Here is a 9,135-nt window from a genome sequence, read left to right as displayed (position 1 = left end):
ACACACATGAGGATACTGGACATCATCAGAGGCTGCCTTTCAAGTTTTGGCTCATTTATTAAAACTAGCATGTGAAAAGCTGACACTCACTTTGACTCTCTGGTCCTCTTGCTTCCCATTTCACTCCACGCGGTCCCAGCCTAAAGCTTTTTTGATAATTAGGTCCCTTGTTCGGTTTTAATCGTAAGCTGCCTTGAGCGGTACTTTGAAGAGTCAGCATAGAAATAGCTGCCTTGAATCATGAGGAAAGGTGAGAGATAAACTTTTTCATAAAGAATAAATTAATCAATTAACAGTCGGACTCGACTGTGCGACTGAACAACAACAAAGTAAATAAATAAGATCAGACAGTTCCTCCTTTCTTCAAGCTTCTGAGGTAGTTCTGTCTGTGTTTATCCAGACTCCTGCCTGCATGGCTTCTGTCCTCACCTCTTGGCCTTCTGTATGAGTTATTCTAGCACACCAACTGTTATGTAGCAACCACACAAAATGGAAGTTCCGAGTTCATGGGAGAGGGGGTCTCTTGAGCTCAGCGACTACTAGGGAAAGGAGCCTTCCTTTGTTACACAAGAGGAGAGCTGTAGACGTGCTCTCATGTGTGAAGCAGCTGGGGAAGCCTGGACAAACAGGATGAGGAGAGCATTATCATCATCATCATCATCATTTAGCCAAGAGCAAAGTTTGGGGGCAAATGTGTTATCAAAGAGTGTTGCTATATTTCTGCCTATCAGTCTCTGGGGTCACCACAGCAGCAATAGTTCCAACAACAGGAGGCTATTTGTAAGTCTTGTAATAGCTGAGGGCTGTTTTCACCAACCACAATGGCTTTTTTTGTTTTGCAGAGGGAGATGCTAAACATGGGATGGGATCCAGATACTTGGGTCCTTGCTTGTATCGATATGGCTGGGAGAGGGGGTATAACTCTTCTCAAAGAGCTGAGCAGGGCTTTTTTTGTAGAAAAAGCCCAGCAGGAACTCATTAGCATAATAGGCCACACCCAACAGCAGAAACTCATTAGCATATTAGGCCACGCCCCTGACAGCACAGCTCATTGGCATATTAGGCCACTCCCCCATGTTACCAGAAGTGTGCTCATCCAGCCACACCCACCTTTTGCTTCTTATTCTGTTTACCTGGTTTGTTGTCCAAACCCAGGGCTTTTTTGTAGCAGGAACTCCTTTGCATGTTAGGCCACACACCCCTAATGTAGCCAATCCTAATGAGTTTCTGCTGTTGGGTGTGGCCTATTATGCTAATATATTCCTTTTTTCTGCTGGGTGTGGCCAACTTGGAAGCCAGCCAGAACTCCGATCCTGTGCGTTCCTGCCCAAAAATAGCCCTGGAGCTGAGGTTGTGGTTTATAATGGTTGGTGTAATTTGTGGCCTGAAATCTACAAGCCTGTGATTCCAGCATCAGTTGGACTGTTAACTGCTGGGAAGATGACTTATTAAAGTTGTCCTGGGGGAATGGATCTGCAGCCCATCTGACCAACCAGTATGGAATCTGGCCCTAATCCTTTCTTACACTTAACCACATAAGGTAGAAATTATCTAGGTAAACAGAAGATCAAATAGGCAGAGAAAGTTGATCAGCAGCCATGAGCTCTGTCTAACATCCCTTTGCGACAGCTCCTAAAATGGAAACCAAGTCAAATAAAATATTGATGCAGCCTTGAGTAAGCTAGCAGATACAGTGACACACACTGAACACCTCCACAACCATTGCTAATAAACAGGCCTTTCAGGTTAGAAGGATGACTCCCAAGAGAACAGAGCTTGAACAGGCCATCCTCGAGTCAAGGTGATTTTTTTTTAAAAAAAGACTGGGGGGGATAGGCACAGAGGTGATGTGGAGGTGACAGTTTATGGATGCTTTGTACTGGCATAGTCCCAGCCACCGATTCTCCAGGTATGCAGAAAAATATTAGTTTAGAAAAAAAATTTTTTAAAGCAGAATAAAAATCTTAAAATGGCTCAATGAGCATGAAGCATGCCAGTGTGATATAGTGGTTAGGAGTGTTGGACTAGTATCTGGAACACCCAGGTTCAAAATCACCACTCATGCCATAGAAGCTTGCTGGGTCACCTTGGACCAGTCACGCTCTCTTAGCCTAACCTACCTCATAGGGTTGTTGTGAGGATAAAGTAGAGAAGAGGAGAAACTATGTAAGCCACTTGGGGAGGAAGGCAGGGTATAAATAAATAAATCGATTCCCTCCAGGAGTGTTGCAACACCAAAGGGCTGTTGAACATCAGTTAGAGAGGGGCAGGAGAATGAAAATGGGGACAGGAATTGGCCTGAATGAGCAGTATTCTGAACAGGACACAGAACAGTATTCTGGAAGGTGAGATCAGAGTTGAGGAATGCACATCCTGTATATTTCCCAACCCCAATTCTCTACCACCAGCAGCTTTTAAAGGCTCTGACCACTTTGAAGCTAAAAGAATGCCGGTGAGAGGATTAGATGTGAAACTAAAACTTCCTTCAGTTTTAGTGAATGGTACCTTCCAAAAGGACTCTTTGGGCTGTGAAGGAGCCCTCAGCTGTAAGGGCTGCCAAGAACCACCGTGGGCCCCCGGACAAAGCTTCTGTCTGGGCCCCCTTTCACCCCAACCCACATGAAAACTTAACCACACAACTTGTCTGGCTACATGGGTCCCCAGGGCCCTTGGAATTTGTCCCCCACTCTCCCCTTCTTGGCAGCCCTTTTGTCATGGCTCAGGTGGGGTGTCACCTGATGCTGCCACCACTCTGGTTCCAGGCTCACTTGAGAAGGCCCAGAGCACCCTCCCAAGACCTTCTGACCTCCCTTTTGGCCGAATAATAGGCGTGCGGACCAGGCAGAGTGAACAATGAAAATAGTTTATTGTATAGGAGGTCAAACAAGGTGCAGAATAATAACAGTAAGTGGGTGAAAAAAAAAGAAATCAAATGCCCTAACGGGTCTAAATATATACTATCCCTAGCTCACTATTCCAAGTGGCACTAGACTACTTACCCTTCCCTCAGGATGAGGGTCTCTTCCCTACAGCAGCCTCAGTCCCTTCTGGCTCTGTCCCCTGGGAAGAAGAACAGCTTTTCCTACTGCTCCAGATTTTTTATTCCAAGCCCTCCTCTTTTCCTATTGGTCAATTTTGGCTCCCAAACCTCTCAGGGGCTTCTGGGAGTTGTAGGCCCAGCCTCAGCTACTGCTAGCCAGGCTCCCTGGGCCTAGCAGGCCTCTGGTGGCACAGCCCAGATCATGACGCCTTTAAACAACTTATCCTGGAAAAGCAGGCAAAACTAGTCTCAGGGGAAGTGTGTGTAGCCCCAGTTCCTTCAACAGACTCTCTAGTGTCAAGGAGGGCCAGACAAGTCAAAATGCTCCCTTTCCCCTCTCCTATACAGTTCAGGTTTGGGGCTAGCTTTGTATCTCAGCAACCAGTGTTATGGTGTCCCTTGCATTGTCTTGCTAAGATGGCCAGCAGGCCTGGAGGAATATGTGCAGCAATAGACAGTGGGACCTAGGGTTGCCAGCTCTGGGTTGGGAAATAACTGGAGATTTTGGGGGTGGAGCCTGGGGAGGGGAGGGTTTGGGAAGGGGAGGGACCTCAGCAGGGAATAATGCCATAGAGTCCTCCAAAGCAGCCATTTTCTCCAGGGGTACTGGTGTCTGTGGTCATGAGATCAATAGCAGATCTCCAGGTGCCACCTGGAGACTGGCAACCTACTTGGAGCCTTTAATGGCACGGAGGTAAATAACAGCACCTGGTAAATAACATCCTTTGATACCTCTATTAAAGTCATGGGCATTTTGTTTCCCTCCAAGAACTGTATCTTGCCAGGCTTTGGAAGTTCCAGGCTAGGTGTGCAGGAAGCTATTCAGCCACCTCATACTATTTTAATACAGGGAGTGGAGCATTCCTTGAAAGCCTCCAAGTTTTGCTTAAGGCAAAAGGGCTACTTATTACAGATTATTTTCGTTGCTCAAGGGACACGTATAAGATCAGATTGTGCTACTGCTGCAACTTTAAGTTCCGTTGAACACACTGGGATTGATTTCTGAGTAAACACATTTCAGATCTCCACTCCCAACTCTATTGTTTGGGACCAAGGCTGCCTCCAGTTGACCCAGGACACAACACAGGTCAGCCATACACACGGCAGTCAGTTACCCGATCCACTTGGTGACCACTATTTATGTAGGATGTCAAGTTACGTTGCAGGTTAGCTGGACCCAAACTGATTTCTGGAACTAGGAGGGGGCATGGATGTCCAGATATTACAGTTTAATTGGGACACAAGATGATAGTGTTGGTACATTTAAGCCCAATTACTTCAGCCTCCTGCTTGGAAAGCAGAAACATCCTCAGGTGTTGGTCCTGAGATGGTAAAGAACATTCTGCACTTTGCTAGCAACACCTTGCTATTTATGGATACTGATTCTCTTAAAGCTTCAGGTTACGCATGCTTTTCTTTAAAAAAGCCATTGTCTATGATTTTGCATTGGAAAGACTGACATCCCCAAATCCAAGTGCTCTTGAGGCTCCACAGCTGCTATCCAACAGAGGAATGATACTGTGCATCATAAAGCAATGTCGTAGTTGCTTGCTGGGAGCGTCCCCTCTATTATGTATTGGGACTGGAACATTCCAGGACTGAGCTCCAAGCTCAGCCAGTCTCTGGTAGACACAGTCCTGGAATGTTCCAGTCCGAAGACATAAAACCTTCCTCCCTAGCCTTTAAGAAATTTATTTCCCCCCTTTTTGATTGCAAAGAAATAGCTGGAGAGATGATATACGAGGCTCAAAATGGAAATCAAGGCTGCAATTTCACCACAAAGCTGTCTGACAGTCAAACTTACTGGGGTGGAGTGTGATGATCCACGGTGAGCCAATCACCCAGTCTGTTCAGTTCGTACCAAATGATTCCAATGCCCAGCAAGTAAGTTTACATCAGGGTGTTTTTTATTTTCCAGAATGAAGGGGAGAACTGTGACACTCTGAGCTCCTTGGAAGAAGAGCAGGATAGAGGTGTAACAGATAATTCTGTGCAACTCAGAAATGTCTTATCATGAATGCTCCTATGCCAACAGAAGCTGGTGTGATATGACCATTTTTTTGCTTTGTTTCTCAAAGGGCTTACGTTATATCGGATAGCATTTCACAGGAAAGGGTCTGGTTGTTACAACACACATTGGCGCAATGATAAAGAAAAACTGGTGTTCTGCACTGTGAGATGGGAGGGATCAGCAGACCAATGGAACTTCTACCCCACCGTTCTTACAGTCAGGAAGGCATTGTGCAAGCCTCCTTTTGGCACAAAGGAAGGCACAGAAAGCCTGTAAAGAAAGCCGAATTGTATTTAGTTGTTCAGTCTTTTGTAACTTATGAACAGAACCTCCAATGGGCAATGAGAGAACAAATATTTATAAATCAGGCTGGACTTATCCAGTTCCCTGTAAGGCAGCCCACCTCCTTCCCATCTCCAATTTTACCTTTTAGAAGTCCTGTCTTTTGACATGATAAATAATTGTTTAATGGGGTAACTATTGGACAGGGAGGTTTACATTTTGGCATAGCTCTTGTTTCCTGGAAGGCTCAAAATTGTGAAACTCCAGAGTGTATTATGCCAATCAGTCAACTTTATACACAGTTTCATCTCATCTCATATCTTTTTTTTTTTTAAATTCTTTAGTGGTAACAGCCCACTAGTCTTATAACTGGCTTTTCTGGAAGTAAGCCTTGTAGAAGTCAATGTAACTTTTTTCCAATTAAGGGGTCTTAAGATTTTATTCTAACCTGGGGTTTATTGTGTTTTACAAAACTATAGTATGTTTGTGACATTGGGGTCTTTTTTAGGGGGCGGGAACATGCAAATGGACAGGAAATAGGCATCATAGCAATGCCACGCTGTCACTTCCAGCACAAATCTGCAATTGACATCATTGTATTGGCATGATGCTATTTTGATTCCACCCAAACACCATGCTTTTATCACAGAGTTTTGGTGGAATCCTAGAGTGCTGCACATATTTATAAACAATGATGTCCACTGCTGCAATGCCTGTTTTCCTCCCATTTTGGCACTGCTGCTCTACTGAGCAGTACCAGGCACCCAAGGGTTCAGTTTTCCCTCCATATGACACAGAATGGTTTTTCTCTAACAGGGCCCCTGAAGATCCCGGAGTGAAAGGAGCACTATTTATGCAAGCATGCCATAAATCATAACCAGAATACGAGACAGTAGCATTTTAGTGTGTATTCCAGTATGTATGCAGTATTACATCTAATTTATACAGGATGCAACTTACTGATAAAGTCGTTACCTGTGTAAGTATTCCATGCAGACCCAGGCACATTTAGATACTGTCTTCACATATACAGCCCCCTTTGAATGTAGCATAAATACAGCAGCGGGCTGAGCACCAGCCTGGCACATTGCTTGCTGGTGTGCTAATGTTAGATGGAGTTGCACAGTTCTGGTTAGTTCATGGCAGCATGACCCCAGTGCACATGGAACACCAGGCTAAAACTGCAGAGGGACAGCTGAGTTAACAGTGAAATCCTCTGCAGGGTTACTTAGTTGCCTGAGACTTTAGTTGCCTGGGATTGGAGTTACTCTGTATAGGACTGCACTGTGTCAATCTCCTGCTGCCAAAAACAACAAGGGCCTTGTGGCTCCTTAAAAGCTCACTCTTTTGTGGAAGCACAAGATATCAGGAGCCAGAGGCCACGTCATCAAGCTTCGCACTGGAAGAAAAATGTACAAACAGAAGAAAGGGCCAGGCAATGCTGTGAGGTCAGAAGGCTCAGCAACTCAGGAGACAGGTATCTTCAATTACTATGCAAAGGAGCAATGAAAGAAAGATCCTCTCAGAAGGGTAAACAGGTGGGTGTGGACCACATTCCATAGGTGATGCATTGCTAAAGCAAGATAAATAAATAGGGTGCACAATACAAGCCTCTGGTAAGAGACAACTGCAATACATTTGCTGGTCTTTAAGTGACCCTTTCTTGTTGCTCTAAGTTTAAACTGTTTTTATTTAGTGTTTAAATGTTTATCATCATCATTACTACTACTACTAGGGTTGCCAGGTCTGGGTTGGAAAATACCTGGAGACTTTGGGGGTGGATCCAGGAGAGGGCGGGGTTTGGGGAGAGGAGTGACCTCAGCATGGTACAATGCCATAGAGTCCACCCTTCAAAGCAGCCATTTTCTCCAGGGGAGCCGATCTCTGTCGGCTGGAGATCAGTTGTAAAAGGGGGAGATCCCCAGGCCCCACCTGGAAGCTGGCAACCCTAACTACTGCTGCTGCTGCTACTTGTTGTTTTATGGCTGTTCCTACATGGGTAAACTTCTTTATGTTTTTGTTGGTTTTATGGAAATGTTTTCAGGTCAGGGAAAGAATGCATGGGGTGAGGCTTTTAGCCCCCTCCTCCTGCAGCCTGAATCAGGGTCATGGTGTACCTGGACATTAAGTTCTGAATATCCTTCCAGAGCACATCTGGTCAGCACATCTGGGGGTGGAATGACCACAAGAGGGATCATGAAGTCTTTGTAATCGGCAGTTAGGCAGTGGGGCTACAGTGCTAACGCATGCCTGGAAAGGATTCCATAGGTTTGCCAGGTTCCACTGTGTCAGGCAACTTGCCGCTCCCACTGGCTCCTCCACTCGGCCCACTCTTGCAGCAGGAGAAAGTGGGGTGGGGGTTGATGTTGTGGGCACAGTGACATCTAGGGCTCCCAAATCAGCCCAATTTTAACCATAGAGTCTGCCCCAAAAGCAGAGCATCACCCCCACATCGCCAGTACGATGATGCCACTTCCGTGTGACGTCATCGTGTCAGGGATGTTTCTGCCCACTCCTGGACCACATCCCAAATCCCCCTGCCAGTGCAGATTCCACCTGGCAACCCTAGCTATACCCCCTGCAGCATCCACCTACTTTGGCAGACATTTTGTGATTACACCCCCTGCCCTGTGTCAGAATTCCAAAGGAGCCTGCAGGCTCAAAAAGGTTGGGGACCCCTGGATCAGAAGGCAGGTCTTATTTAGAGACATTCACTCTACCTTGTTGGGGGGCAACAGTGGGAGTGCTTCTAGTGTCCTTGACCCACTGCTGGATCTCCTGATGGCACCTGGTATTTTTTGCCACTGTGTGACAAAATGTTGGACTGGATGGGCCATTGGTCTGATCCAACATTGGCTTCTCTTATGTTCTTATGTTACCTTGCCTTCCTCCTGTTGCATTTGCCACATGTTCCTTTCTAAAACTGCATTATCTAGAAACTTGGATTTTCCAGGTTTTTGTAACACTTTAGGAAGAATCTGCTAAACTACAACACAAGAAACCTCCCAAACTGTGGGCAGCCATATTATGTGGCTTTCTGAATCCCGGGCGGGAAACAGAAACAGATTATGTCAAATCTGCAACAGCCCACCATACATGATGAACAGACAGTACTGTATTCAAGCTGAATAAACAGTACTTTTGTGGCACCTTTAAGACTACGAAGCTTTTATTAATTTCTAACATGAACATTTGTGGAATACCTTTTTCATAAAATGCATAAGGCATGTTCTCAATAGGATCCCATCCAGCAGGATCAAAAGGCCATGAAATGCTATTTCGGGTAAGACGTCATTATGTAAAATTAAAAAGTGTTCAGCATTGAAGATCACAAGTTGTGCAAACTTCAACCACACATTTGGCCTCCTGGCACTTCCTTGGACTAAAGGAGAAGTTTCTTGGGATTGTAAGGTACATTGGAGCAATAACAGCCACTTGCCTGAGGAGAGGAAGAGAGTACCAGAGGTCATGGAGATCTCACTTGGGCATGAGGATACGTTAGGGCTGCATCCCATTCCTGTTGAGCCCCCTCTCCTGCCTAAACTCTGTCCCTTCAGAGTTACCTGGAGTTGGCAGCCCTAGATCAGGGGCGGATTAAGGCTCACTGGTGCCCTAAACACTGACCAATCTTGGTGTCCCCCTCCTTTCCACACTGACCCAGTCCATTTTAGTTGTTGACCTGTCTGACCAGATATACAATGCAGGTTGCAGCAATACAAAAATTTATTCATATGATAACACAATATACTGTACAAACTAAGCCAAGCTTGGGCTACATAAAGTTCTACAAAAATGCAATACA

Source organism: Gekko japonicus, unplaced genomic scaffold (assembly GCF_001447785.1).
Source record: "Gekko japonicus isolate JY-2015 unplaced genomic scaffold, Gekko_japonicus_V1.1 scaffold340, whole genome shotgun sequence".
In the NCBI taxonomy this organism is placed as follows: Eukaryota; Metazoa; Chordata; class Lepidosauria; order Squamata; family Gekkonidae; genus Gekko; species Gekko japonicus.
This window is presented reverse-complemented; position numbering follows the sequence as displayed.